Genomic DNA, 27,641 nt, shown 5'->3' on the forward strand with positions numbered 1-27,641 from the left:
ATTATTATTATTATTTTACAGAAGCACAACATAGTTAAGTAATTTAAGCATATCATATTACTATGCTATAGAATTTGAACTTGAACCTGGCAGTCTTGTTCCAAGTTCTTTACCTTTTACCACTAGTCTGTATTTATTATTATTTCTATTTATAAGGATTACTCTGAAGTGTGAGGAAAGACTTAAACTCTGGAGGAAAGAATTTAAGCAGGGATACCAGGGAGGGTAGAGAGGACAGTGACTGGACTATGGGGGATATGGTGGAGGAGAGAAATAGTGGTCAGATTTGAGATGCATTTTGAATGTAGAGGAAACAGAAGACTTGCTGATGGATTGTATATGAGCAAGAGAGGACTTGATGATGAATTCAACTTTTAGGCTTGAGGAACTGGAAAAAAGATGGTGTTTGTTAAAAAGTTGGGAAAACTGGGGGAGGAGGTGGTTGGTGAGGGGTAGAAATAAAGATTTCGTTTTGAAAATGTAAACTTTGAAATACATATGAAACATCTAAGAAGAGATATAAAGGAGGCAATAGTCTGGAGTTTGGAGTGGAGCTTTAAATTTGTAGGTCGTTATCATGTGGATATTTATGAAAGCTATGTGTCTGGATGAGATTCCCGAGGAAGGGAATCTGAACATGACAAGGAATGAGCGATGGAACATCGTAACCCTCAGAGATTATGAAGAGGGAAAGGATTCAACAAAACCGGAGCTGAAGATTAAATGGATGACAAACAAGGAGTCAAAGAAGGAAGTTTGAAGGGGAAATTCATCAACTTTGTCTTATGCTGCTGATAAGTCAAGATAGTGACCAAGAATTGATAATTAAATTTGGCAAAGTAGAAGAAATTCGATGCCTTGACTATGGAGTGTTAGGGACAAAGGCCTGACTGGACTGGTTCAAGAGACTAGCAAAATTCTGAAGCCCTCTTTATAGCTATGGCAAAATGATGAAAAATAACCTGAAAAATGATGTGGAGGATAGTAACAGAGGGTAAAGGAGAATAATAATGCTTTTCCAAATACTTCAAACAACTTCAAAATACTTTATTGGACATCTTCTACATATCCAACACTGTTAGGTGAGTTTTAAAATATTTTTTCTTATTTGTTACTTTAACATTTTGACATTAAGCAAATTTTAAAAAGAAAAAAAGTATGTCTATATTCCCATAATTCTAATACATTAAGTTCAATTACTGTCCATATGTTTCCATAATTTTATATAGTCTTATTAATTATATTATAAGCATTTTCCTTTGTAGATATGCTTTTATAATGTGTTGATTATGACAGCAAATACTTTATTGTGTGAGTACACAGCATTGGTTATTTAATTATTTTTATTCCCAAATGTTTATGTTGTCTCCAAATTATAATTTATAATACTATGATTATTTGTCTCTATGCTTTTCATCCTTATTAAGCTATGAGTAGCCCTTGGGAGTCCAGGACCACACCTATTTCAGTTCTGAATCACCAGCATGTACCTGGGACAGAGTGCCTTTTTAAAAAAAAATTATTATTATTATTATTATTTTAAATATGTTTTATTGATTTTTTACAGAGAGAGGAAGAGAGAGGGATAGAGAGTTAGAAACACTGATGAGAGAGGAACATCAATCAGCTGCCTCCTGCACACCCCCTACAGGGGATGTGCCCGCAACCAACGTACATGCCCTTGACCGGAATCGAACCTGGGACCCTTCAGTCCGCAGGCTGGTGCTCTATCCACTGAGCCAAACCAGTCAGGGCTAAAAAAAAAAAAAAAAAAAATTATTAATTAAATTGATTGGGGTGACATTGGTCAACATGAAAATATAGGTTTCTGGTGTAGGTTCCTATGTTACAAGATCTGTATATTGCACTGTGTGCCCACCACCCAAAGTCAAATATTCTCCTATCACCATATATTAAGACCCCCTTTCCTTCCCACCCCCTTCCCTCTCAGAATGAAGCACATGACACTATATAGTGAAGTGGTGAAAAATAAAAGGACCTATAGCCTCAGTTCTCATTTTGCATTTTCCACTTGTAGACTTGTGGCCTTGGGCAAAATACAAGAAAAAAAATCAATGCCATGAATACATTTAATGAATGAATACTAAATCAAAGAACGGTTTTATTTTTGCTTTACAAAGGTAATTTTTAAAATTCTTTTGGATATTTTGTTTTGGGTTCAGTAACAATGTTGTGACAAGTATTATGTACAGGTATCCAGAGACAAATAATTTATTGGGATTGATTTTCATAAGTGATATAAATAAATGAAATAACACACATATTTCCACAGCTTTGATTATACTGATATTTGCCCTGGGTAGTTAAGCTCCTTGATGCCAGGGTCAGTGCCTGACTTTTGCATTGCTATCCATTATCAGCAGGTACATAGAGACTGCCACCTGCTAGTTCCCAGATGCTTCTTTTTCCCCCTTTCATGTTTTTTTTTTTTCTCTCCTTTTCCGTAATTACTTTCTCTGGATCTATTTTTTGATGCATAAATTAATAAGGTTCAATTAGGTAACTCTAAGAGCAAAAGAAAAATCGAGGAGGTGGTGGTGGGCAAGGCATGTGTGAAGAGACATCTTGGTAGATTGCCTGTGTTAGGGATTTCAGAAATGAGGACATGTGGGCCTTGCCAGTCAGGACTACTATCAGGAAACAACTACACGTTCTTGAATAAAGGAGTTGACTTAATGAAAGCCATTATAAAGCTTCTCAGGATGATCATACAGACTACTATCTAGAGTGGGAGAGGGCACCTGAGGGATCTTGTAGAAACCTGGACAAATGAGAATGAATAAAAGAGAAATAATTCTTTTGAGATTAATTCCTTCCACAATTATTTTGTTCATTCATTCATTCATTCATTCAGTATATGAACAAAATAATTGTTGTGGAAGGAATTTATATATATATATACCGAGTGCCCTCTTTGCGCCAGGCATTGGGTAAAAAATCAGTGGAAAATACAGATTCAGTCCTGATGTCCTGACCAGTTGTTTGTTCCCACGACTGTCACTTGTAGCAGAGTAAGTGCTCAGGACCACCGAGGTTGACTCTGTTACTTCCCATGGAGCTCTGTGCTTGCCCCATGGTAGGCGCTCAAATTCTGTTGCCTATATTGATCCACAGCCTTGGTGCAGCATAACTAAATGCACAGAGCCGGGAAGAAAAGGCCAGGTGGCATCTATCTTACCTGTGAGACCACAATCTCGCAGTGAGCGCGTGTGTGCATCTAAGTGCAGAGTGGGGGGCATATCTTCCCAGAGCGCCTGGCACAGTACCAAGCTGCAGGACCAACCTTCTCCTTTCCTTGCACGCTCAAGCCAGCCCAGGCGGTGGCAGGGCGCCAGAGGGAACGAGGCCGAGCTCAGCCTCGCTTCCGCCCGCAGACCCGCCCCGCGCGGCTCCTCCTCGCCGCCGGCGGGGCCGCCCTCGCTGACGCCCCGCGGCCGCAGCAGCTCCGGGAAGCCCAGAGCGCGGGTGGCTGGCGAACGCAGGCGGCGGGTGGAGCCAGAGCCACTGGCAGCGGCCAATCGTGCCGCGGCGAGGGAGGAGCCCCAAAGGGGGAAAAAAGAAAGTGCGGCGGAAAGTAAGAGGCTCCTTGGGGGACGACTGTCCGGATCAGGGTCCCTAGGGCTTTGGCCAGACGCACGGAAAGAAGCGGCGCTGGGCGACTCTGCATCCATCCTCGGGGCTTTCGCTGCGCCCACTGTGTCTGCCGAGAAAGGTGAGTGTCGCGCTGTCAATGAGGGCTCGCAAGAATCACCGAGCCACATCATCTCCGGGTAGAAGGATTCTTAGAAACCGTCTCGTTCAACCCTCTTTTTTTTTTTCCCCCCAGAGGGCAAACTGAGGCACAGAGCAAGGCAGCAGCTGGGATAGATCTTACAGCTAGTTAGTGCTGTGGTCAGGACTCCAACCCAACTGTCCAGAGCCCCATCTGTGCTTTGTAGGGATTTAAGTCACGCAGTTGTGGGGTTCCGCACCCCACTTCCAGCCCTTTAAGGCATCTTCCCCGGTACACCCCGCCTCGGTTTGTCCTGTTTCTCCGGAGCGCTGCTGCTGTGAGCGGGTAGGATAGAAGACAGCTGTGCGTCCTAGCCTCTCGAACGTCGCTCCCAGCCTGGAGCTGTGACAGCCAGTTTAAAGGCTCCTTGCAGCTTCTCTCCCTCCTCCCCTGACCTGCTTTCTCACAAAGATGCCCCTTCCGAGGGTGTCTGTCAGGCTCCTGGCGGAGTCGGTGAGGAGGTGAGGACGCCTGGGCGCCGGTAACTTCCTATGGTCCTCATTTTTTCTTTCCAGCCCTGGGAGGAAGCTGAGCTTGGGGTCCTGTGGGGGATCGGATGCCCCTCGCTGAAGAACATCATCCTATCCCCCTGGCTTTATGGAGCCATAGCCCCTCTCACTTCTGAGTACTGGGAGGGAGCCAGGAAGCTGAGCTCAAGAGAAACATCGCAAACATAAAAGCAAACTTCTGCCGTGTAAGAGCCAGTCCCCAACCTTGGTTGTGAAATTGTGAACCACAGCGTCACAGCGCCTCTCAAAGCATTTGCCGCTGTGCTCCGCAGATCCTCGGGGTAGTCGCCCTGGAGGAGGACGGTTGCCTCGTTTTGATTCCAGCTCTGCCTCGCATTAGCTGTGTGAACTTGGGCAAGTTATCCAATCTTTCAGATACTGAAGTTTTGTTTGTTTGTTTTTTTTGTTGTCGTTGTTGTTGTTTTCCCCCCAGCCGCAAGAAGGAGATTATAATTGTCACGATGAGCCCTTAGGGTAGTTAGGAGGATGGCATGGGATCATTCAAATAACATGTTTAGCTCAGTGCCTGGCCGGGGCACCTGGTCAGGTTGAGATTGATGGCAGCTGTTGTAAATATTGTTCTATAGTAACACTGGAGACAGTGGGTTTTCAGAAAGGTGATTTCATACTACCTTAGAGTGACTTTTTAAAAAAACCTGGAATGTTGTGTTTTTTTTTTTTTTTTTTCTTCTTTGGAGTTTGAACAGTGAGTGCTCTCCGAATGCTCTCTGCATGTTACTTTGATCATGAATGCTTGACTTGGAATATAAATGTTTTCAGTGATGCCAGTCTCTACTAGTTTTGAGGCCGACCCTCGGGTTGGTGAAGCTCTGATCTGGGGGATTCTTTATTGGCAAAAAGAGTCTTGAATTTGGTGAGAGGTAGAAAGACAAGAGAAGTTGAAAGTTCCATTCATGCGACAGACTCATGTAAGCCTTTTATTCCTGTTAAGTCAAACAAGCAACTTTATATTTTTTGTATAGGAAAACAACAAAATTATCATGTATGTCTTTTGGATTATTTAGTGATGCTGCTAAATTCAGTCCCTTCTGGACACAAACTCACCTTATTTAAATACACCTAAACATGCCTTCACTAGTCTTCTTTTTTAAATTTACTTTTATTATTATATTTTAAAATGAAACAGTGTTCCACCTATATCCTTACCTGCTGGTGACAATTGCTTTTATACTGACTGACTTCATACAGTGATTGACTTCTCTCTCAGCTATGCCATAAGTGCCTGAATTGAGCATCCAGCTTTTATAGTTGGCTGCTTCACAGTCCCTTGCATTTGCATGTGGCATTGATGAGTGCATGGGAGGGGGTGCGATCCATACAGAGGGAAGGCAAGAGCTTGGCAGTGCCCCTTTATAGGTACCTCCTGCACCAAGCATTGGCAGAGGTGGGATCGCTTGCTTCCGGCAGCCTGTTCCGTGTGCACGCATTGTGATGAGCTGGCCAGGATACATCTGAACGCGTGCCTGCGAGACCAGGGACTTGTGGGGGGAAGGAAAATATTCAAAGTAAGGTCAGAACAAGGGGATGGGAAGCAGACTGAAAGCTAATTCCTTTTGGTTCCGGTTCTTTAAAAAGAAAGATACCCAGTTATACCTTTCTTTCTTATCCATATTATTTGTTACCTAAATCATACATATATCTAACATTTTCACAGTGTGCTCCCTATATATTATCTTCCTTGTTACTTGCAATGGCCCTGAGAGAAGGAAGGACATGGCAGGAATATTAATAGTGGAAGGAGCTTAGGTTTTGTGGTCATATCAAACTTCAGTTCTAATTTCTATGCAGGTAGGTAATACTGAGCAATTTATTCCACCATTTAGAGTGTCTGCTTTATCCAGTCCCAAAATGGCAGGAGGAAATAAGCTGACCCCCAAAAGGATTTGTGTAAGGATTAAATTAAGTGGAATGATGTAAAGTACATGTGATGAGTAGGTGCTCATTAAATGATGTCCCTTCTTTGCTGGTCTCAATTTGTTGAGAAGGAAACTGAAATGAGATTCAGAGAAATGAGAGGTTGCCAAGGGTCACATGGTTATTAAGCTTTAGCTCGGAGAATATGGTTTACACATTTTGATTTCTAGTTAAGGGCTTTTCTTGTCACACCCTGTCGCCTCTTCAGTGAGATATTTAGCAATTTACTTCAGTTGTTAGGTGGACCTCATTTGGCTGGAGATTGCATGGTATCCTTTCTGTCTCAAAGAGGATATTTCCTTGCTAAGGGAACAATCCTTAAACATGCTCTGTTGAGTTTAGCAGGGCCAGCTCTCAAGAGAGGAAGTTTCAAAGCCATGATCCCTAAGGCAGCTTCCTACTCTCCTGTGTTTGATGTAATGCACCTTCAATTCCTAGGAGGTACGGTACTATGAAGACATAAAGTTCAGAATTATGTCACGCTTTTCTTCCTGTTTTGAGTTGTTTCACCCCTATGTCTTCATTGTGCGAATTCGAAGGGTGGTAAGAGGATTGAGGAACAGATGTCACGAGTGACGGTAGCACTCTTAGCTTTTTTCACTCCTTTCTCCAATTCTGTGGGTAAAGTTAGAATATAGAGAGCAGCAAGTAGAGGCAGCTTTTGCAGAAAACACCACTGCTTGCTGGTGGCGCTGATCACTGGTCTGGAGTTTCAGTCCTCTCCGTGGAAACGGATGGCTGCAGGCTTATGTAGGAAAATGAACAGATCTGTTTCCCGTCCAGGCAATGGGGCCATTTATCCATTGAGACTCCCTACAGGCCATCGGGTTTCTCTGCTTTGCAGCAAGCAGACAAGCTTGCAAATGCATTTCTGTGAGAAATGCTTTGCTCCTCGTTTTCGGCATTTGGGAGCATGTTTGCTTTTGCTTAAAGGTAGGCAGTTAGCATCATCTTACCTGGCACAGTTAGAAAAGCAGAATGTGGCTGAAGGAAGCCAGCCGAGGACGCAGAAATAAAACAAACAAAAAAAAAACAAAAACAAAAACAAAAAAACAACACAGTTTGTCTTCAACATAACACACAGTTTCATTTGTTGCTCAACTTTCTGAGGCTTTTGCTGGTGACACAGATGTAGGATCTGGTGAGTCACTGTCGCCTTGTCCGTGAAATATTAAAGAGAGCCACCTACTGTGCTCTTTGCCCATTTTGGAAGTTGTTCTGTGGGAGAAATAAAAACCCCAAAGAACAGGAAGGCTACAGAACATTTGGTATCTGATATTTTGGGGGATTAATTCAGGTTAGCTACTGTTGCTAAGTTCTTTTTTTTTTTTCCCTTTCTTCTCTTTTGAAAATGCAAATGCATGGTTTACACTGATGGGGTTGTTAGGAGACCATCTTCTGGCCTGGCTATTCTGACCAGCTCGAGCAGCTATAGCAGGGTGGAGTCCTGGAGTCTGGCAGGTACCCGAGGCAAGTTATTGTATTGAGAGGAACCTCAGCTTCCTAGCTAGGAAACAGGAACACGGATGCCTACTTAGAAGCTTCAGTTCCCATGTCAGCACCTTATTCAAAGGAACCATTTAGTAAACACAACTTCTTTCTTCTGCCACTAACTCCTTTAATGTATTAGTCTGTTAAATTGTGTCAATCAATGTTTAATAGCTACCCTTTACTGAACTCCAGCATGGTTTGTACCAAGTGTTGTATGTATATCATCTCATTCATTCTTTGCAATAATCCTATGTGTTTTCCAAGACAGCTGAGGGCCAGTACCAATGCTGACACTCATCCATGCATTTCAGTTTAGAGCTGGGAAAGACCTAAAATTGTATTTTATAGCCTTTGACCTAGAATTGAGGACTTGGATGAGGACCGACTACCACCTACCACCCCCTCTACTCCCCGCCCCATCCCCACATCCCCATCCTGACATTCTGATCCTCCTATTGCCTTATCTGAGACTGAGAAGTAAGTCTCTTTACCTTTGGGCCTAAAATGTGAGGGAGCTGGGTTAGATGATCTCTAGGGGTCTTCTGGTCCGATAAGCTATTTTTCTTTAAGATTCCTTCCAATTCAAATTCTATCACTGTTTCTCTTTGTAAAAGTCAAGGCTAAAAGGGGAAAGAAGAATAAAAGGAGAATGTCCTTATTGTTTTACCTCAAGAGATCTATTTTCCAGTAAAAAAGAGGAGGGCAAGGCAAATAACATTCACTGGTGCATGCACTTCTGTCATTTCATTTAAACATAAAAATGACTCTCACACAGGTATGTGGCTTGCTTTTTACAGATGAAAGAACTGAAGCTCAGACAGGTTTGCAGATCTCCCCAACGTTATCCAATTAGTAAGAATTAGGACCAGTGTCTGCCTGAGCACAAAGCCTTTTGGTCTACTAGACCAGTGGTCGGCAAACTCATTAGTCAACAGAGCCAAATATCAACAGTACAACGATTGAAATTTCTTTTGAGAGCCAAATTTTTTAAACTTAATCTTCTTCTAGTGCCACTTCTTCAAAATAGACTCGCCCAGGCCGTGGTATTTTGTGGAAGAGCCACACTCAAGGGGCCAAAGAGCCACATGTGGCTTGTGAGCCGCAGTTTGCCGACCATGGTACTAGACGACATTGCTAGACATTTACACCATTCAATCTGAGGACTTCTCCAGCTAGATTCATAAATGTCTCCCCCTGGATCCTCATATCACATCTTTCAGCTGCTCTTCTCCTCTGCTCCTGTTTCATTCCCAAACATGCTGCCCAAATTCTTTCTTGGTTCTTTCCAGTCCATGGGACCTAATAACATCTTCTATCTCTATTATGATTTTATGTGGGCCAGTCATATGTCCCTTTGTGTTCTCCAAGTCCCTGATTATCACCTAAACTGCTGAGGGCACAAGGTATCCTGCCCCATGTCTAGGACAGTGCCTATACAGAACAGGTGCCAGCTGAAATGGGTGATGGATTCCTACTATGCCAGGTTGGCCCAGCCTTGATTTCAAGTTTTCTCATATCATTATCTCAAAGGCTGTCTCTACAGACTAATAATGTAACTTCAACTTCCTTTAATTTTGTGGTCACAAAATCATAAAAATGCTAAGGAGTCACAGACTCTAACAAGGTTGGACTTCGCTGGCTTAGTGATGAAAAAAGACATTTCTATCCTAATTATAAAGGGAGTTTTGCAGCAAACTCGGTGAAGGATGACACTGAAGTGCATGCTTGCAGGTATTGACAGCAAGGCCAGTATCAAATGTCATAAATAAATTACCTGAGAGAAAGTAGGAAGTTTTCAGGGAAGTAGGAAGCTGCAATGAGCTTCGATCTCAAAAGCAGTGGATAATTCACACCAGTCCAGCTATTATTGGATATAACTGGACATAAGGACAATGACCTTTTATGTCTAGTTTATATCCAGGAGATGCCTGTGGTTTCTACCTGTCTGGCAGATAAGTCCTTACGATTACACTGGCTTCCTTCTTTCTCAATCAATGCTAAAGGCAACAGACAAGAAGGTCAGTTATTTCATAAATTTCAATACCTGAACATGTTCTTTTCCTAGATAACCCAGTTTCATAAGCCACTTATGGTTACATGCCTAGGTAACTTAAAATTATGGCTGTGTAACATCCTGAGCTTTGGTATCAGACCACACCTCCCTGATTTGATTTTGGACAAATTACTTGGTCTAGCTCTGCTTTATTTTCACTATCTGTGAAAAGGGGATAATGAAACCATTTTATCATGCTTTTGGTAGGTGTCGATCATATGCCACAACCTTGTTAAGAGCCTGGTGCAGGGGATTTTAACCTTCATTATGATCAACAGCTGCAGTGATATTCAGCTACATGCCCAAATCGATACTGGATTGGAAAGTGGAAGACCTAGATTCAAATAATAACTTTTTAATTTTTATTCATATAAAAGTGTAGGCCCTCAAAATTCTTTTTATTATACACACACACACACATTTGCAATGACTCTGAGGTAATCAAGGCAAATGTTGCCAACAGCATTTTACATCCTGAGTCTGAGAGGTAAATATTTTCTGTGGCCATGCAGCCAGTAAATGTGGAGCTGGGACTTGGACCCTAGCTTTCTAACTTCAAGGTTATGTTTTTTGTTTTTTTTTTTTTTTTAAATATATTTTATTGCTTTTTTACAGAGAGGAAGGGAGAGGGATAGAGAGTTAGAAACATCGATGGGAGAGAAACATCGATCAACTGCCTCCTGCACATCTCCTACTGGGGATGTACCTGCAACCAAGGTACATGCCCTTGACCGGAATCGAACCTGGGACCTTTCAGTCCACAGGCCAACACTCTATCCACTGAGCCAAACTGGCCAGGGCAACGTTATGTTTTCTTGTCCCCTTTAAACCATTCAGTCCATCTGCCCTGGTACTGGCCTGGTTAGTTCCTTTCATTCTCTGAGTCCTTTTTCTTAACTCTAAAATGAGGAATTCGGACAAGGTGCTCTCTAAGGTACAGTGTTCTAGGGATCTGTGCCTGCAGAGTAATGATTTAGGAGATGCCACGAAGAGCTAAGAGGAGAGCTATACTCTTCCGTAGCGGCATCTGCATGGTATGGCATGGGGACGTGAGTCCCAGATAGCCGGCAACCTCCTTGGCCTCAGGGAGAATCACAACTGAGCACTGCACTAGGAGTCAGGTCCACAGACACCTTTTATGTCCTTGAGGATGTGATTCGGCCACATTCCCATGACCTGCCAACTGTGTGCCCCTTAGGCTCCAAGTCTGGGGGTGTGGAAAGAAAATAGATGGCCGGATGAGGCACACTGACATTTACTGTTTGGGAAGTAAAAAGAGAGCCTTTTATATAAAGCAAGCTCTGTATCACCATAATCTTCTACAAAGAAATAAAGGGATAGAATATTTGGCTTTCATTTCGATTTTAGCATTATGAGTGCGTCTTTTCTGTTTTGTTTTGTTTTTGAGCTAATTTAGTGCCCATGGAAGAAGCTTAGCTCTTGTTGAAATAAATATAGGAGTCCTTTTAACTTACAGAAATGATGGATATTTGAGAGTGGTAATACACACTAAATAGCACTTTTCTGGAAAATTAGACTCCAGCTTTTCAGTTTCAGAGAGAGATAATGATGAGGGTTAGGGACTGAATGGATAGAGTGGGTAGCGAAAAGGTGGCTGGCTTTGAAGTCAGAGTTAGGTTTGAATCCTAGATACAGCTTGCTTAGCTGGTCCAGACTTAGTTTCCTCATCTGTGAAATGGTAATAAGCATGCACTCGCTATGTCCTAGATAGATAGACATAGTATATCTATATCTGTCTATATCTATTGATTATCCATCTATCCATTTGAAAGGTTAAAGTAAGATAAAATGTATTAAGTCTGTAGCACTTAATACCTGCTACCTAAAAGGCACACACTTCTTCATTCAGCACTTCTTTTTACCCCAAAGACACCCATTTGATGCAAATCAGATGGAGAGGGGGAATATATCAAGTAGATGCCTTAGCTGGTCTAAATAAATCTGACCCAGTTTGGCAAACACTGTGGGTGGTTAGGGATAGGGAGTCAATGTGATATTAATATTAAAACATCAGGAAAGCTTTACAGAGGGGGAGGAATTAGACCAATGATAACATTCTGGTGCATGGACCAACTGCATCCGAATCATCTGGAGAGTTAGTTAATGAAGCAGGTATCTGGGATCTCTGCACTGAAGTATAGAATCTCCGGATTAGAATTTTCTAAACTGAGAGGTAGTATATATTGTAAGGGTCTAGAGTGTTTTTACATAGGTTCAAATGCTGGCTCTATCTGTGTAATCCTGGGGCAGTTATTTAACTTCTCTGTATAAAATGAGATGACTTACTGGGTTGTTGTGAGAACTAAGTTAGTTAATACATATGAAATGCCCAGGCAGCGATTGACATAAGTAGCCACATGTTATTCCACTCCATGCACAAACCAGTCATTAAAATGCCTGTCAAGGCCTCCTCTGGTACATTGTTTCCTCTCTGTCTCAATCAGCCTGGTAAGGGCCTGGCTAACTCCTACATCTCCTGGAAGCCTTCGCTCAGTGTGTTCAGTGCAGGCTGCTTTGATTGCTTTGTACAAAATGGTCCCGCATCCTGCTTCCCATCTCCACCCCTGCCATTCCTGACCTCCTTCCCCTGCTCTACTTTTTCTTTTGCCATAGCAGTTGCCACCTTATTAGCTTCCACATACTAATTAATCAATTTGTTCAGCCTGTCAATTGTTTATTGCTGACTCCATCCTGCTAGAATGTAAAACCCACTTGGGCAGGGACCTTTGTTTTGCTCACTACTGTATCCCAAGTGCCTAGAATAGAGCCTAATGAATAGCAGTTGCCTAAAATCATGAGTAAATGATGAATAAATAAATTTATAGATGTTAGTATTATATGTTCACAAGGAGTAGAATGAAGTAGATAGAACTGGACAAGAAAACAAATTATATATATATATGAAATAAAAATATGTTTTGTACACACATATACTTATACACATACATATATGTGCATTTGTATTTATAATTTTGAATATATATTTAGAATATTGAACTAAAAATGTGTGTGTGTGTGTTGAAGTGATCCCTTGCTATTAGCATTGCTGTAAGGATAGTTTGGGAGAGAGAACACAAGAAAAATATGAGTAACAGACAACAAGTAAGTAAACAAAAGGATTACAAGTGATTTCAGGATAAGAAATAAGGCACTGAGACTAAAACAGTAATGAGAACAACAGCATTGGAGGGAGGAAGCACATTTTTAAATAGGGGAGTCAGGGGTGGCACCTCTGGGTAGGTGACATTTGAACTAAGGAAAAAGCCTGAGAAGGAACCAGAATAGGTCTGGAGTCAGGGCTGAGGTGGCTGGAGCCAGGTGAGAGGGAGAGAAGGGCTGGAAATAAGGTCCTGAGGTAAGCAGGGGCTAGAGCAGACTGGCCTTGCAGGCCAGGGTAAGGAGTTGGGATTTTATGCAAAAAGCAGCAGGAAGTCTCTGAAAGGACTAAAGCAGGATGGTGAGTAGGTTTGACATATTTGGAGCCTTAAACAGAGAGTGAAGAAAAATAGAAGAATTTATTTATAAGATGAGGTGATAAACTACTCTGATCTCATATGGGCTCCTAAGAATAGTCACGAAGACAATTTGGTTTCATTGATGTGTCATTCATAGTCTTTCTTTCCAAGTAGACTGTCTTGAAAAATACTAAAATAGGTAAAAACAGATTATTTTGCCTTTTAAAAAATGATATCATTCTTATTTCCAAATGTACTAAGTAATGGATAGAAATGTATACACTCACTGTTGCTCATTTCAGTTCAGCTAGAAATTCTACAGTTCTTGTGTAGGAGTTTTATATAATCAGTGCCCCAAAATATTGGACCTAGAGCTATTTCCTTGTAAGATTTGCAGGTACCAGTTTTTGAAATCTGCTGTACTAAAGAGTGAGCATGTAAAATGCAAATGTAATTTTACAGAAGATCAATTTCTCCTTTCTGGCTTTACCAGTCTAATTGGCTCCTAACTCTTCAAGAAGTAGAACTCCTTGCCCAGCCAGTGTTGCTCAGTGGTTGAGCATCCACCCAAACACCAAGAGGTCATAGGTTTGATTGCCCATCAGGGCACATTCCCAGGTTGTGGACTTCATCCCAAGTAGGGGCGTGCAGGAGGTTACTGATCGATGTTCCTCTCTCATCAATGTTTCAATCTCTCCCTTCCTCTCTTTCTCAAATCAATAAAAACATATTTTTTAAAAAGTAGAACTCCTCCATGAAGTCTTTACTGACATTAGCATATAATAGTAGTCTCATATATACCTCTTAATATGAGCTAAAAGTAGCTTGATAATGTTGGCCAGGCAACCTTCAAGTGCTTTACAAATATTAGCATATTGAAACCTCGGAATAACTTTATTAGGCAGAGGGGCTCAACATTTATAATCAACATTTTTCTAAAGAGAAAACTGAGGTCCAAGGTCATAGAGTTAGTTAGTCATTGGTAGAGTCAGTATTTGAACTTTGGCAATTTAAATGAATATTTTATTCATGTCTATTTATCTCATTTTATGATGCCTCATATAGAAGAATAGTTTAATAAATGCATTGAATCAGTGAATGAATGTATGACCTATTTCAAATTATATAATTTCATGAGCATATAGTGATAAAAATGTGGGTTTTAAATTGAGGCAACCTGGGCAGGGTAATGCTATTACTACTATTACCTCTGTGATATGGTAAAATTACTCAACATCTCTAAACCTGTTTCCTTATCTGTATTCTTGGCACAAGGCTAAAACTGATGTTAGGATTAAATATATATATATACCTATAGTGCTTAACACAGTGCCTGCAACGTAATTAGTGTGCAGTCCATTGAGTTGTTTTTTAAAATTATTTTTTGAAATAGAATAACTTCCCCAAATATGCTTACACTTACATACTCAGGCAGTTTTTCAGTTGTGATGTTAATATTGTTCCAGGATCCATTTTGGCACCTTGCCTTCAGCAGGGCACTCCTGTAGGTTGAAGGGCCGGTCCTGTGGAACCCACCTGGGAGCAAAGGTGCTGGAGGACAGCCCCGACTCTCCTCAGACATTCCTGCAGGCAGACTGCCAACGCTGCCCTTCCTTCTTCCAGTCTTTCTCCCAGTCTGCCTGGCTTGCTGGAAAGTCATTTTGCAGTCCAGCGACGGCCAGAGAACATTCTGAGTGACAAGGGAAAATCTCAGCAGACTCACATTTCCCCTGGATAATACTTAATACGGCTAATTTACAGAGCTTGCCGGACGTTTAGGACCGCTTGCTAATCATAATCACTAATAATGATCCAGTCTTCATGTGTGCCAGGGCCTGTGTCGAGTGCTTTATGTTCATGATCTCATTCAATCCTTATTGCAACCTTATGTGAATTTTAAATTTTAGTTGTAAACTAAAAATTGAAGAGTTCCATAGTTGCCTATAAGTGTGTATTGGGGGACTCTGATGAGAAAAATCAACTATTTCTTAGCAGTGTTTTGCCGCATTTTTCTTCCAAAGCAAGTGGTGCGGGGTTGCGACACCTTTGGAGGCTCCAGGGAACTTCCCTGCAGTGATGGGATGTTAGGCAGAGAAATAAGATAGAGGTTGTGTGGAGCAGGCAAGAAGCGTCATTCTAGTGTTTATTTTACCCTAGAAGCTAGTAACAATGAACTGAGTCCAATTTGTTGACTGCATGTGTTTGCTTCTTCATAAGAAACTAATATTGTGTCGATTTGCAATGCCCTTCTTTTATTTATTTATTTTTCCTTTATGGGATATTTAAAAGGTTTAACTTTGATCCTCCCACATCTCCCAAATTTGATGATTTATTTCCTTTGAAGAAAGATGTATGCAGTGCACACACACACACACACACACACACACATTTGTTGAATACATGCATGACAAATATTTTTAAAATCTCTTTTTTTCTGAGAATTGGAGCTGCTGTGAGATTTTTTTAAATGGTAAAATTTCAATATGTAACTTTCTTTTAAAATTTTTGTTTTAAAAATAATTTAAGAAGGAAGTTATTCTAAAATATGTGGTATTAATCTTGGTGATTCAGGACAGCTTATTGGAATAAATTGTAATTCTTTTAGAATTTACTGAGATGAGATCCTTTACACATACAGGGTGTCCCTCAAAAATGAAAACATACTTTAATAACTGGTAGCTCAATTCTGAAAATGAAATGTATTTTAATAATTATTCAAAGTATGGGTATACATATTTTGGGGCACCCTATACTAAATGGTCCCTGACTGGTATACTTTTAAGTTTGTGTAATCTGATTTTCATAAATTTCCTGTCGTTTCTTTCTTTCATTGTCTACTATTTCTTCTTGCTTTCAGCATGTCTTGCTCTAGCAATTTTCTCTCCATTCCCTATTCAATTAGCTGTTTCTGCTTTACTATTGACTAGGGAGCCGGCTAACAAGTTTGGTTAGAACTATCTGTATGACAAGAATAAACAGTGTTGAATTTGGACTAGATTGGCTCTTTTCTAAGCGAAGGGATTGGAAAGGTAAAGTGACTATAGAAATAGTCTGCTATAAGTGAGGCTATACCACACGTACGTATACAGTGGCACTGGGTTTCAGTTATCCATGTTATTCAAAAGGGAGTAGTGGCATGGACAATTCACTTACTCTTTTGGACAATAAGCATTTTCTGAAAACCTTCTGTAGGCAAGAGCTGGCAAGTTTTGGAGATTAACATACAGCCACATAAACACAGCCCCTGCAGAATCAGAATTTATAAATCCTTATGAAAATAAGATATGCACAGGAGTTTATAGTACAACTTGTGTCACATTTGGAAGAGGGTGAGAGTATATGGCCAGTAAAAGATATATGGTAAGCCAAAACCGGTTTGGCTCAGTGGCTAGAGCGTCGGCCTGCGGACTGAAGGGTCCCAGGTTCGATTCCGGTCAAGGGCATGTACCTTGGTTGCGGGCACATCCCCAGTAGGGGGTGTGCAGGAGGCAGCTGATCGATGTTTCTCTCTCATCGATGTTTCTAACTCTCTATCCCTCTCTCTTCCTCTCTGTAAAAAATCAATAAAATATATATTTTTTAAAAAAAGATATATGGTAAAACATTCTGATGTTTCAGAGGAAAGCATACTGTATCACTCAGGAAGGGGCTCATAAGGAAGAGGTATTTGAAATGAGTCTTGAAGTGATGACAGGTTTTAGACATCAATTAGTGGGGAGGAGTGGAGTATGAGTTAGGGTCAGACCAGGGGAGCAAAAATAATATGGATTAATGTTATGGAATATGGAATTTATCATAGGAATTAGATCTTTAAATGTGGGAGAAGCTTTGGGGCAATTAAAGGCCCCAAAAGGGACAGTTGGGAAATCAGATAAAAGTTACTAACCAAGGACCATGAGAGGGAGCTGGTAAAGAAGTCTGCGGGAGACTGTTGCTCGGTCTGTGGTAGGCAGACAGTAAGCAAGAAAAGCTGGGTGTGAAGTAGAAGAGAGTAATCTGGAACCCAAGAGGACAGACCGAAACCCTGAACTGTCTCTCACTGTAGCTAACCCCTGATTTGTGGTACCTGGCCGAAAGCTGGTGCATGTAGCCATGGAGCTTCACACCTGCCTGGCCTTGGACTTGGGGAAGTTGAAGGGAGCTGAAGGACTGCTGCCCCCATCTAGGAGGTGAGCCTCCGGGTCAGCAATAATGTGTGTGAGCAACTAGAAGGACCTTCCTAAAGCATTGGTTACCGCTTCTCTTATCTCATCTATCTCTCATGCAGATTTCCCTGTGGGCAGTCCTAACTAGGAACTGTACCAGAAAGGGAATTCTGGAAAACATAATTCCAGTTTAAGTGGACACAATTAAAAAACACACATGATACTCCAACTATAGGGAACAGGGTGAAAACATAAATTGAAGGAGGGAAGCCTGGGCCTTGCTTGGGTAAAGCCAGTTGAATTGTGAGATGGTATATGGTCATTGGGGTCACTGAAGGTCAGACTTTCAAAAAGTGAGCTGAAGTTGTATTGTTGAGGATCTCAAATGCCCTGTTGAGGAATCCGCACTTAATCCTGTAAGGCAAGAAGAAGCACAGAATATTTTGAAGCAAGAGAGGCATTATCAGATCCATGTTTTAGACAGCTCTGGCATTGGAAGTCACAGCATTGGAACTCAGAAAGGGGATAGGTGGGGCAATTAATGATGATTCTGTTATAATAATACAGGTAATAAAATTTGTATCCCAGAGCTCTCTTCTGCTCCCACCAAAGGAAGTGGCTCAGAGTCATCATAAGAGGTAGAGTCTTTGGTGTGCATTGCAAGCCAAGGTAATTTGATCTATGGCTAATATTTTCAACTATAGTGTCACTAGAGGCCTGGTGCATGAAATTCATGCATGGGTAGGGTCCCTAGGCCTGGAGGGCGATCAGGGTCTACCTGTTGGGTGACCAGCGGGTGATCAGGAGCCCCTGCTGGCACCTGCCTTGGAGGCAACCTGCGGGGCAATCAGGGGGTGGCCACATCCTCCAATTGCCTCGCCACCACTGCTGGTCACTTCCCTCTGTGGGTGACCTGCCATGGAGGTGACCAGCGGGGCAATTGGGTGGCAGCACTGGCCCAATTGCTGGCCAGACCCGCCCCCCACTGCTGCCCACTCGCCGGCTGACCAAGCCCCCCCACTGCCTCCACCAGTTGCCTCCTTCTGTGGAGCGACTGGCAGGACAATCGGGGGACCCCCACTGTCATCCACTTTGGCTGGCCTGGGGCCTGAAGGCTGGGGGCAGCTCCTGTGTTGAGCATATGCCCCTGGTGGTCAGTGCTGGTCATAGCGACCAGTCATTCCACCAGTCATTCTGCCCTTCGGTCTATTTGCATATTAGGCTTTTATTATATACTAGAGGCCCGGTGCACAAAATTCATGCACTGGGGTGTGTGTCCCTCAGCCCACCTACACCCTCTCCAATCTGGGACACCTCGGGGGATGTCTGACTGCCTGTTTAGGCCCGATCCCAAATCAGGCAGTCAGACATCTCTTTCACAATCCAGGACTGCTGGCTCCCAACTGCTCACATGCCTGCCTAATTGCCCCTAACCGCTTCTGACTGCCAGCCTGATCACCCCCTAACCACTCCCCTGCCAGCCTGATTGATGCCTAACTGTTCCCCTACCGGCCTGATTGTCCCCAGCTGCCCTCCCCTGACAGCCCGGTCATGCCCAAATGCCCTCCCCTGCATAGTCCCTCTTTATTAGATAGGGTTTTTTCTTTAACATGTTGGACAGTGTACCTGCCGTGGTCTTGACAAACCAGTAAAAATGTAAACCCAAACTAAAAGTGTCATAAAATAAACTCCTTAAACAGGAATTTCATGAGACCTTGGAACGGTGATATCATGTGGTTGTTTCTTCCTTTTTTCCTTCTCTTTCTTTTTCTTGATGTTTCATCTTTTGTCCTTTCTTTCTTTTCTCCTTTTATTCCTTTTCTGTTCTCTCTTTCTCTTAACTTTAACGTTGGTAGAATCATCAGTACTTGAATCTTTCTTGCTTCTAGAAGACGAAGAAGAGGGAAACACACCGTCATCTGAAGAAAAAGATGATCTATGTTGGGATCGGTGGTGTTTCTGGTTTTGTTCTTTTCCCGGTTTGTTTGTCATTTCTGCTGCCCCAGCATCTTCAGGACTTGTGCGTGGGCACTTCTTATTCATGTCTACAAATCCTCCCTGCCTTGGTGAAAACTGTAGCGGAAAAGACCTTCCTGGATGGGCTCAAGACCTGCCCAAGGTGCTGAGGAACCAGGGTGGGGAGCACCCACCACCACCCTTGCAGAGCCAACCTCCGGACCTTGGGGTACTCTCCAGTAATGTAACTGCAATGTCCCCGTTTGCCTTCAGAAATTAGTTGTAAGTTACTTCCGATGTGAAACTCTACCTCAGACATTTCCTTTGCAGTTTCTAAATATTTTAAACAAAACCCATTTACCTCCCTAACCTTGTCAGAAGTTTCTACCCAATGGGAGAGGTTTGCTGGGCAGCATCACCCAGATATCACCCCTCATCTCCAATCATTCGGCTGGGGGCAAGGGAAGTTCTGAGGCTATAGGTGTGTGTGTGGGGGGATCACTCCATGGGGGTGCAGGTCCTTTGGAGGCTGACACCCCAGGCTGCTGCTGGGATGGGATAGCTCTGGGGGACATGGCTGCCTCCAAGGCCTACACGCCCCGGCTGTGGATGGGAGCTGATTGCTGGGGGGAGCGGGAGGGATAGGCAGTGTGGGCGCCTCCCAGACCCACAGCCCAGGCAGCGACTGGGAGCAGATCGCACTGGGGGTGCGTGCCGCCTCCCAGGCCAATAGCCCGGGCCAGGGCTGGGAGCGGATTGTGCTGGGGAGCACGGCCACCTCTCAGGCCAACAGCCCAGGCCAGGGCTGGGAGCGGATTGTGCTGGGGAGCACGGCCACCTCTCAGGCCAACAGCCCGGGCCATACGCTGCCTGCTCTCAGCAGCAGCCCTCCCTGGGACTGGGGGACTCCGGCAGGCCTGAGAGGACTGGGTGCTGCCATCTTGTGTCTATGGGCGCCACCATTTTTGTTGTGGAGTGATGGTTAATTTGCATATTACTCTTTTATTAGATAGGACTAGAAGCCCAGTGCACGAATGTGTGCACGGGTGGGGTCCCTCTGGATGACTTGCAGGGATCGGGCTGAAACCTACAGTCCAACGCTGCCTGCAGCTCCTGCCTGCTACTCCCAATCATCCTGGCCCTACAGTGCCTGCTGCGGGCTCATGCCCAATCAGTTCCAATTGATTGGGAGAGGCTCACACTGCTGCAGCAGCACTCACCAGCCATGAGCCCTGCATCTGGCACCCTCCCGAGGGGAGTGGCCTGTGGGATCAGGCTGAAACCAGCTTTCTAACATCTGCCGAGGGGTCTCAGATTGTGAGAGGGCCCAGGCCAGGCTGAGAGACCCCTCCGGTACATGATTGGGCAGGGGAGAGACTGCGGAAGGGCTCCAGGGCATGTCCAATGCATCTCGCTCAGTCCCGATTGGCCAGACCCCAGCAGCAAGCTAACCTACCAGTTGGAGCATCTGCCCACTGGTTGTCAGTGCACGTCATAGTGAGCAGTTGAGCAGCTTTAGCATATCATTAGCATATTATGCTTTGATTGGTTGTTCTGCTGTTCGGTCTATTTGAATATTACCCTTTTATTATATAGGACTAGAGGCCCAATGCATGAAAATTCATGCAAGAGTAGGCCTTCCTTCCCCTGGCTGCCAGCACTGGCTTTCCTCTGGCACTTGAGACCCAGGCTTCACTCCTCTGGCCACCAGCAGGCACCCAGGACCCAGGCTGCTTTCCTCTTCTGGATGCCGGCAGGCACCCTGGACCTGGACTGACTTCCCTTCAGCCACCCACAGGCACCCAGATCTTGGCTGGCTTCCCTCGGGCCTCCTACAGGCACCTGGTACCCAGGCTGGCTTCCCTCTGGCCCCAGCTTCATCAGGACGCCTGGAATGACATCTGGAAGACTTTTGGTATAATTAACATATTACCCTTTTATTACTATAGACTAGAGGCCCAGTACATGAAATTCGTGCACGGGGCAGGGGGGTCCCTCAGCCCGGCCTGCAACCTCTCGCAATCTGGGACCCCTTGGGGGATGTTGACTGCCGGGTTAGTCCTGATCCCAGGATTGGGCCTAAACTGGCAGTTGGACATCCCTCTCACAATCTGGGACCACTGGCTCCTAACCGCTCACCTGCCTGCCTGCCTGCCTGATCACCTCTAACCACTCTGCATGCCTGCCTGATCACCCCTAACCACTCTGTATGCCTGCCTGATCACCCCTAACTGCCTCTGCCTGCCTGCCTGATTGCCCCTAACCACTCTGCCTGCCTGCCTGATCAGCCCTAACTGCTCACCTGCCTGCCTGATTGCCCCTAACCAGTCTGCCTGCCTGCCTGATCATCCCTAACCACTCTGCCTGCCTGCCTGATCGTCCCTAACTGCTCACCTGCCTGCCTGCCTGATTGCCCCTAACCACCTCTGCCTCAGCCCCCACTGCCATGGCTTCATTCGGAATGACGTCTGGAAGGTCGTTTAGATGTTCAGTCTAATTAGCAGATTATGCTTTTATTATTATAGAGGATTATGGGACATCTAGATAACTATTCTTTAAAATTCCCTAATGATTCTGCCTTCACATAGGAAGAGCAAGAGAAGGTATATATGTAATTGGAACATCAACTGTAATGAAATTGGCTTATGCAACCATGTCAGTATCATTTTGAGAGGAAGATGTTTTACAAATAAATATGACTTATTTCACTTAGTAAAATAATGGCTTTTGGCATTACTGAATGGTAATAGTAGTCCCTTATGTCTGTCCAATTTGCATACTACTTACATGTCCATTATCTCATTTGATTTGAGAATGACTCTGCAAAGGTGAGTTTGGTTTGAATTTGTGTAAGTGAGAAAACTGAAGCACTTGGCCCTTGATGATTCCAGAGAACTCTCTGCAGTTCCATAGATTCAATGGACACCTTCCTATTGTTTATCCCTCCATTTCACTCTATGCTTCATTGACTGATAATATTCTTGGGACACATAACTGGTTATGTTGTGTCCTATTCTCAGTCTGAGCATAGATTTTTGGGCTTCATTACCTTTAAGATCTCTTTCCACCCAGAAAACAGACTCCTCATAACCCAGGTGTTATATAGTTATCTGATTTCTCACCTCCTTGCAGGATTTTTTACTGCCTTTCATTAAAAGACAGAACACCAAAGACAGGGTAAAGAGGAAAGCCTTCACAATAGCATACCTGAGCAGGTATCTTAACATCCCCAGGAGAGCCACACATCTTTGAACTCGGTCATTCCATAAGTCTTCTCTGTCAGCACTTTCAAGCAAATACTCCTAGATGTTTAAAAAACACATCTCTGGCTCTTCACCTGTCAAAACACAGCAGAACTCATTCACTGGTCTTGACTTATTTAAAACACACACTTACACTAGGTGCTATATCATCTCTGAGTTCAGCAGCCAACAAGTGAATTCAAATACCTTATCCTCCATTCAGAGCACCCCTGCAGTGCTCTATCCCCCGAGAGCAGTGGTTCCCAATGTGGGGCACATGCCCCACAGGAGGGCAATTTGATTTTTAAGGGGGGCAATTTGAGAGTGAGTTATTGACAGTGAATTTTTTTGCATTTCTTATGGTTCTAGGGGCCTCATATACAATATATAAATATATATATTGTGACATATTTATGCATTTCAGTTCTTTATTATATGTTTTGAAACTTTATTTGCTATTTTTTTCATATTACTTCATATTATTATTATGACACATACATGGGCATCTTGTAACAGATGTTTAGTTACTACACTGATCTGTCTGATAGTTCCCAGAAACCAGCTTAGGTGAGCTTGCACACTAATCATTGGAGTTTCTGGTCTCTTATTACTTATTTTTCTCCCTTTTCAGCTACTTTCTCCTGTTTTAAAGGCATTTTTATTTCAATTATTAACAATTTCTTAGTGATTTCTTCACCAGTACTTCAACTGTCCTTTCGTTCTTTTATTTTTCTCTTTCATGGATGCTATGTTCTTTGGAAGTTTGTTTAGACCAAGTTAATGGCCTTCTTCCACATGAATAGGAGTTCACTTTTTAAATAATAGGAATTGTATGTCACAGCGCCGGGGAGTGGGTGAGTATCAGTATTTTAGAGATACTTAGGTGGCGCATGGCAAAAAAAGGTTGAGAACCACTGCCCTAGAGGGATCCTTATGACCTGTCAGACTGGGGTGACAACTTGAGGGGCTGTGTGTTGGGACATCTGGGATGGTTGCAGTTATTGATGTAGAGACATGGCTCAGGAGGAGCAAGAGAACTCAAGCTTTTCCAGCTGCCATTGAGCGGAGTCTCCAGTTCTCTGGGACTGGTAGATTGTTAGGGTTAAAAGGCTAAAGCCGACTTGGCAAAGAAGCCAGAGAGGAGGGATGTTCCTAGGTTAGAGCCAGCCCAACCTGTCTGCCACTGGCCTTACGAGTACAAGTGCAAGCACAGTTTACTGTAGTATGTTGCCTCTCCTGCTGGTTCTCTCACGTGAGAACTAGGCTTGTTTCTCCCTGTCAGACTTACGCGTTTCCTGCTTCCTTGAATTTGTATACAGGGAAAAGCTTGGGAGAATCGAAGGCTAGACTTCTAGTAATAAAACAATAACAAATTTGAGTGCTAACTATATGTCAGAGCCTTTATAAAATTATTTCCTGTAGTCCTCATACCTAATTCCAGGAGGTGCTTGATGGACCCGTCCACCAATAAGGACACCGAGTCTCAGCTTGGTTAAGACGCTTGCACAGCTAAGGAGGATTTAAGCCCTGGCCTGAGTGATTCAAAGGCCAAGCGGAAACCTGGTGGTTTGCTTCTTTCCAATCTGCTAACATGTACATGGGCATCTTGTAACAGATGTTTAGTTACTACACTGATCTGTCTGACAGTTCCCAGAAACCAGCGTGGGTGAGCCAGCGCACCAGTCATTGGAGTTTCTGGTTTCTTATTACTTCCTTTTCTCCTTTTTCAGCTACTTCCTTCTGTTTTAAAGGCATTTTATATTCCCTCAGTATGCTTTTCTGCCTTTAAGGTTTGGATAGGTGAGTAGGGGAAAAAGTGCTTTTCAAAATTTCTAATCTCCCATTTTCAAAACTGAGATCTGTGGAGCCATGGAAATGCCTCCAGATTCCCAAAAGTTTCCTTAGAAGAGAGAGGCACTTTCCTGACCTGGCACCAGAGACCTCAACCAGGACAAATAGGTAGAGATTCCAGGGGATCAGAGTCCAGCTCAACATAACGAGATACTCATTACAGTTCGGGTCATATGAAAACTAAGTTGGTAATTGGTTCAACATCACTAGAGACATTTAAAGAGGGCATAGATATATACTTGGCAAAGATGTTACAGGCAGATTTGAACACTGGAAAAAGAAGTTTGAATCTAAATGACATTTGAGGGTCTTTCCGGTCTTGGGATTCTGTCATGAATTCACTTAGAAAGTTCATATTGGGAATAAAGGTTTCTCCTTGTTATAATTAACACCAATGAGTGATGTCGCCTCCTCCCTCCCCCTGTGCTTCCCCTGTCTGAACAACTACTCGATTTAATAAGGGACTTTAGGACAAGGAAGGATGTGGTTCCTTCCCTCTTGGCAGTGCTCTCTGTCAGAATGGGAGACTTGTGCTGGGCCTGGCACGGATCCGTTGGGCTGTCTTACCAGAGCACGTGGGAGGTACACATCCATGGAGAAAAACCTCCCACTGGCTGCCAGCTCTGAATTTTGTTTTTCTCAATCTTGCCCTGGGCAGACCTCTTGGAGGAATGAAGACACACCTTAGGACAAGTTCAAGTTGGACCAGACAAGCATCACCTGAAAAATGTTCCCTCTGCAGTTGGCAGCATGTGAGAATAGGTCTTTGAGAGCAGTTTCTTCTTGCCATTTCCAAGGAGAGCTGCTTGCAAGCCAGGACATCAGGAATGCAAAGCTCCTTTTTTTTCCCCCTCCCTATTTTCTTTTTCTATCTTAAATTGACTTACTACTAATCTGAAAGCTGTGCTGTTCAAAAATGATAATCCTTTGATTTAATGTCAGAGTTGAGACAATTCCTCAGTTCTTCAAGGAGCCAGTATTACAATGACAGAAAGTGTTCAACAGTTGATTAGAAGCTTTGATTTGAAAGAATAAAAAGAGAGATACCCCAACTGGCAGCCGGGCATGCTGGCCCATGCTGCAACTAAAAATGGACAACTCTTTTCAATTAAATACAGTGATTTTTTCCCCATTTAGGACTTACAAAGACTTTACCAATCTCCAACCTGATTAAATATATATGTGTTTCAATAGAATGTGGTAGCTAAGTATGTTTTGCTGAAATCTACCATGTTTGGATATGTTAAACTGTGAAGTCTTCTCTTTTACAAGGAAGCTTGGGGAACTCACAACCATCTGAGGTCAGATCAACCCACTCTCTCCAGCAAATAAACATGATAAAAACTTCATACCCACAAGAACTCCTTAGGGATCTGGTTTCACACTGCCTGGAGGTAGTTTGGCCAAGATTTCCCATGTACACCATACATCTTCACAAAGCAATGGGAAAAGAACAGCAGCTGCCCCCTGAGCAGCCTGCTCATTGCTCCTGGGCCCAAGTAGCTGTCTGTTGTTGACACAGGGCCATTGCCTGTTTAAACACGACTCTTTCCTGGGATATAAATGCTGTGTTACTTTAAGGGTACAGTTATATTTTCTAGTAGTTTTTCAGAGATGGGAGGTAGCATAGCTCCCTTAGAGAAAGGCTTGAACTGGGAATCAATCAAGTCTCATGTTTTCACAAATGAGCTATTAACCCCATGAAAGTACCCTCTCCTTACTGGGCTCCTATTTCCCAAGTAACATTATTTGACTTCCAAGGCCCTTTCTGATTTTCTAGAGGTCGTCTTGATAAGAAGATAGATAAAGGGGGAGAGAATTGAAAACCAGCCAAGTGGAAGATAGAGTTTGGGAAAATAAGTTTTCTATTTTTTTTTTAATTTATTGTTGAGAGTATTACAGATGCTCCCCATTTCCCCCCCCCCCCACCCACCCATTGCCTCTCCACCAGGTTCCCTCCTCACACCAAGCCTTCACCACTCTATTGTCTCTGTCCCATAGGTAATACATATATGCATATAAGTTCTTTGGTTAATCTCTCCCCATCCCTTCACCCCTTCCCTCTGAGATAGAACTCAGAAATGCCTTGTTACAATAAGCCTTGTGGCAAATATATGAAACTTTGTCTGTGTTGCATACTATAGGATAGTATTTGGATTTCTCTTATATGCTTCATTTCTATTTGCTAAGATCTGACTAGAACCATGAATCATGGCCAGGAGGAAGCATAGAGATCATCAGTTTCAATTCACTCATTTTCTCCATAATGTCCCAAAGGCACTTGTTCAGAGTCCCACATACACTTGAATTCAAATCTCCTGACTCCTTATGCAATTCACTTTGGTATATATAGCCTGTTCAATTTACTTAGCAATGATGAGTCTTTAGCAAAAGAATCAGGCTAGATTCTCAAAGTTGATTGATTCAAGAGATTTGGGTAACCAGTAAAACATGCCTGCATGGAGATTTTACATATATATATATATAAAATAAAAGAGTAACATGCTAATTGACTGCACCTTCATGATGCCTACCAGCCAATCAGGAGTGAGTATGCAAATTAACCCAAGCAGCTGGGGGCGGGGTGGGACGCTTGTGTCGTTCCGCACCACCCCAGCTGCTCTGGGCCTCTGGGCAGCATGGGAAGGTGGAAAGGAGGCTCCGGTCAGAGCGAAGGCACTGCTGGCAGCCAGGGGAAGGAAGGCCCATCCATTCTTGCATGAATCTTCATGCATTGGGCCTCTAGTATACATACACACACACACACACACACACACACACACACACACACACACACACTGTATATATATATATTATATTAGTGGCCTGGTGCATGAAATTCGTTCACTGGGGGACGGTCCCTCAGCCCAGCCTGCACCCTCTCCAATCTGGGACCCCTCAGGGGATGTCCAACTGCCCATTTAGGCCTGATCCTGCAGGATTGGAATCCCTCTCCAATCTAGGACCACTGGCTCCTAACCACTCACTTGCCTGCCTGTCTAATGCCCCAACTTCCCTTCCCTGCTGGCCTGCTTGCCACCTACTGCCCCCACTGCTGGCCTTCTCACCCCCAACTATCCCCCCTTGCTCACCTGATTGCCCCCAACTGTTCCCCCACTGGCCTGCTCACCCCCAACTGTCCCCCCCACTGACCTGATCACCCCCAACTGCCCCTCTGCTGGCCTACTCA

General features: G+C 43.5%; 1 protein-coding gene across 1 annotated transcript in view; it reads left to right on the forward strand.

Moving 5' to 3' along the window:
• The first annotated feature begins 3,672 nt into the window (after positions 1 to 3,672).
• IL1RAP (interleukin 1 receptor accessory protein) overlaps positions 3,673 to 27,641 on the forward strand; it is a 169,138-nt gene continuing 145,169 nt past the window's right edge. The window contains exon 1 of the mRNA XM_054713830.1: positions 3,673 to 3,733. The gene's annotated coding sequence lies outside the window, so the exon portion shown is untranslated. The remainder of the gene's footprint in view (positions 3,734 to 27,641) is intronic.

Source organism: Eptesicus fuscus, chromosome 3 (assembly GCF_027574615.1).
Source record: "Eptesicus fuscus isolate TK198812 chromosome 3, DD_ASM_mEF_20220401, whole genome shotgun sequence".
Taxonomy (NCBI): domain Eukaryota; kingdom Metazoa; phylum Chordata; class Mammalia; order Chiroptera; family Vespertilionidae; genus Eptesicus; species Eptesicus fuscus.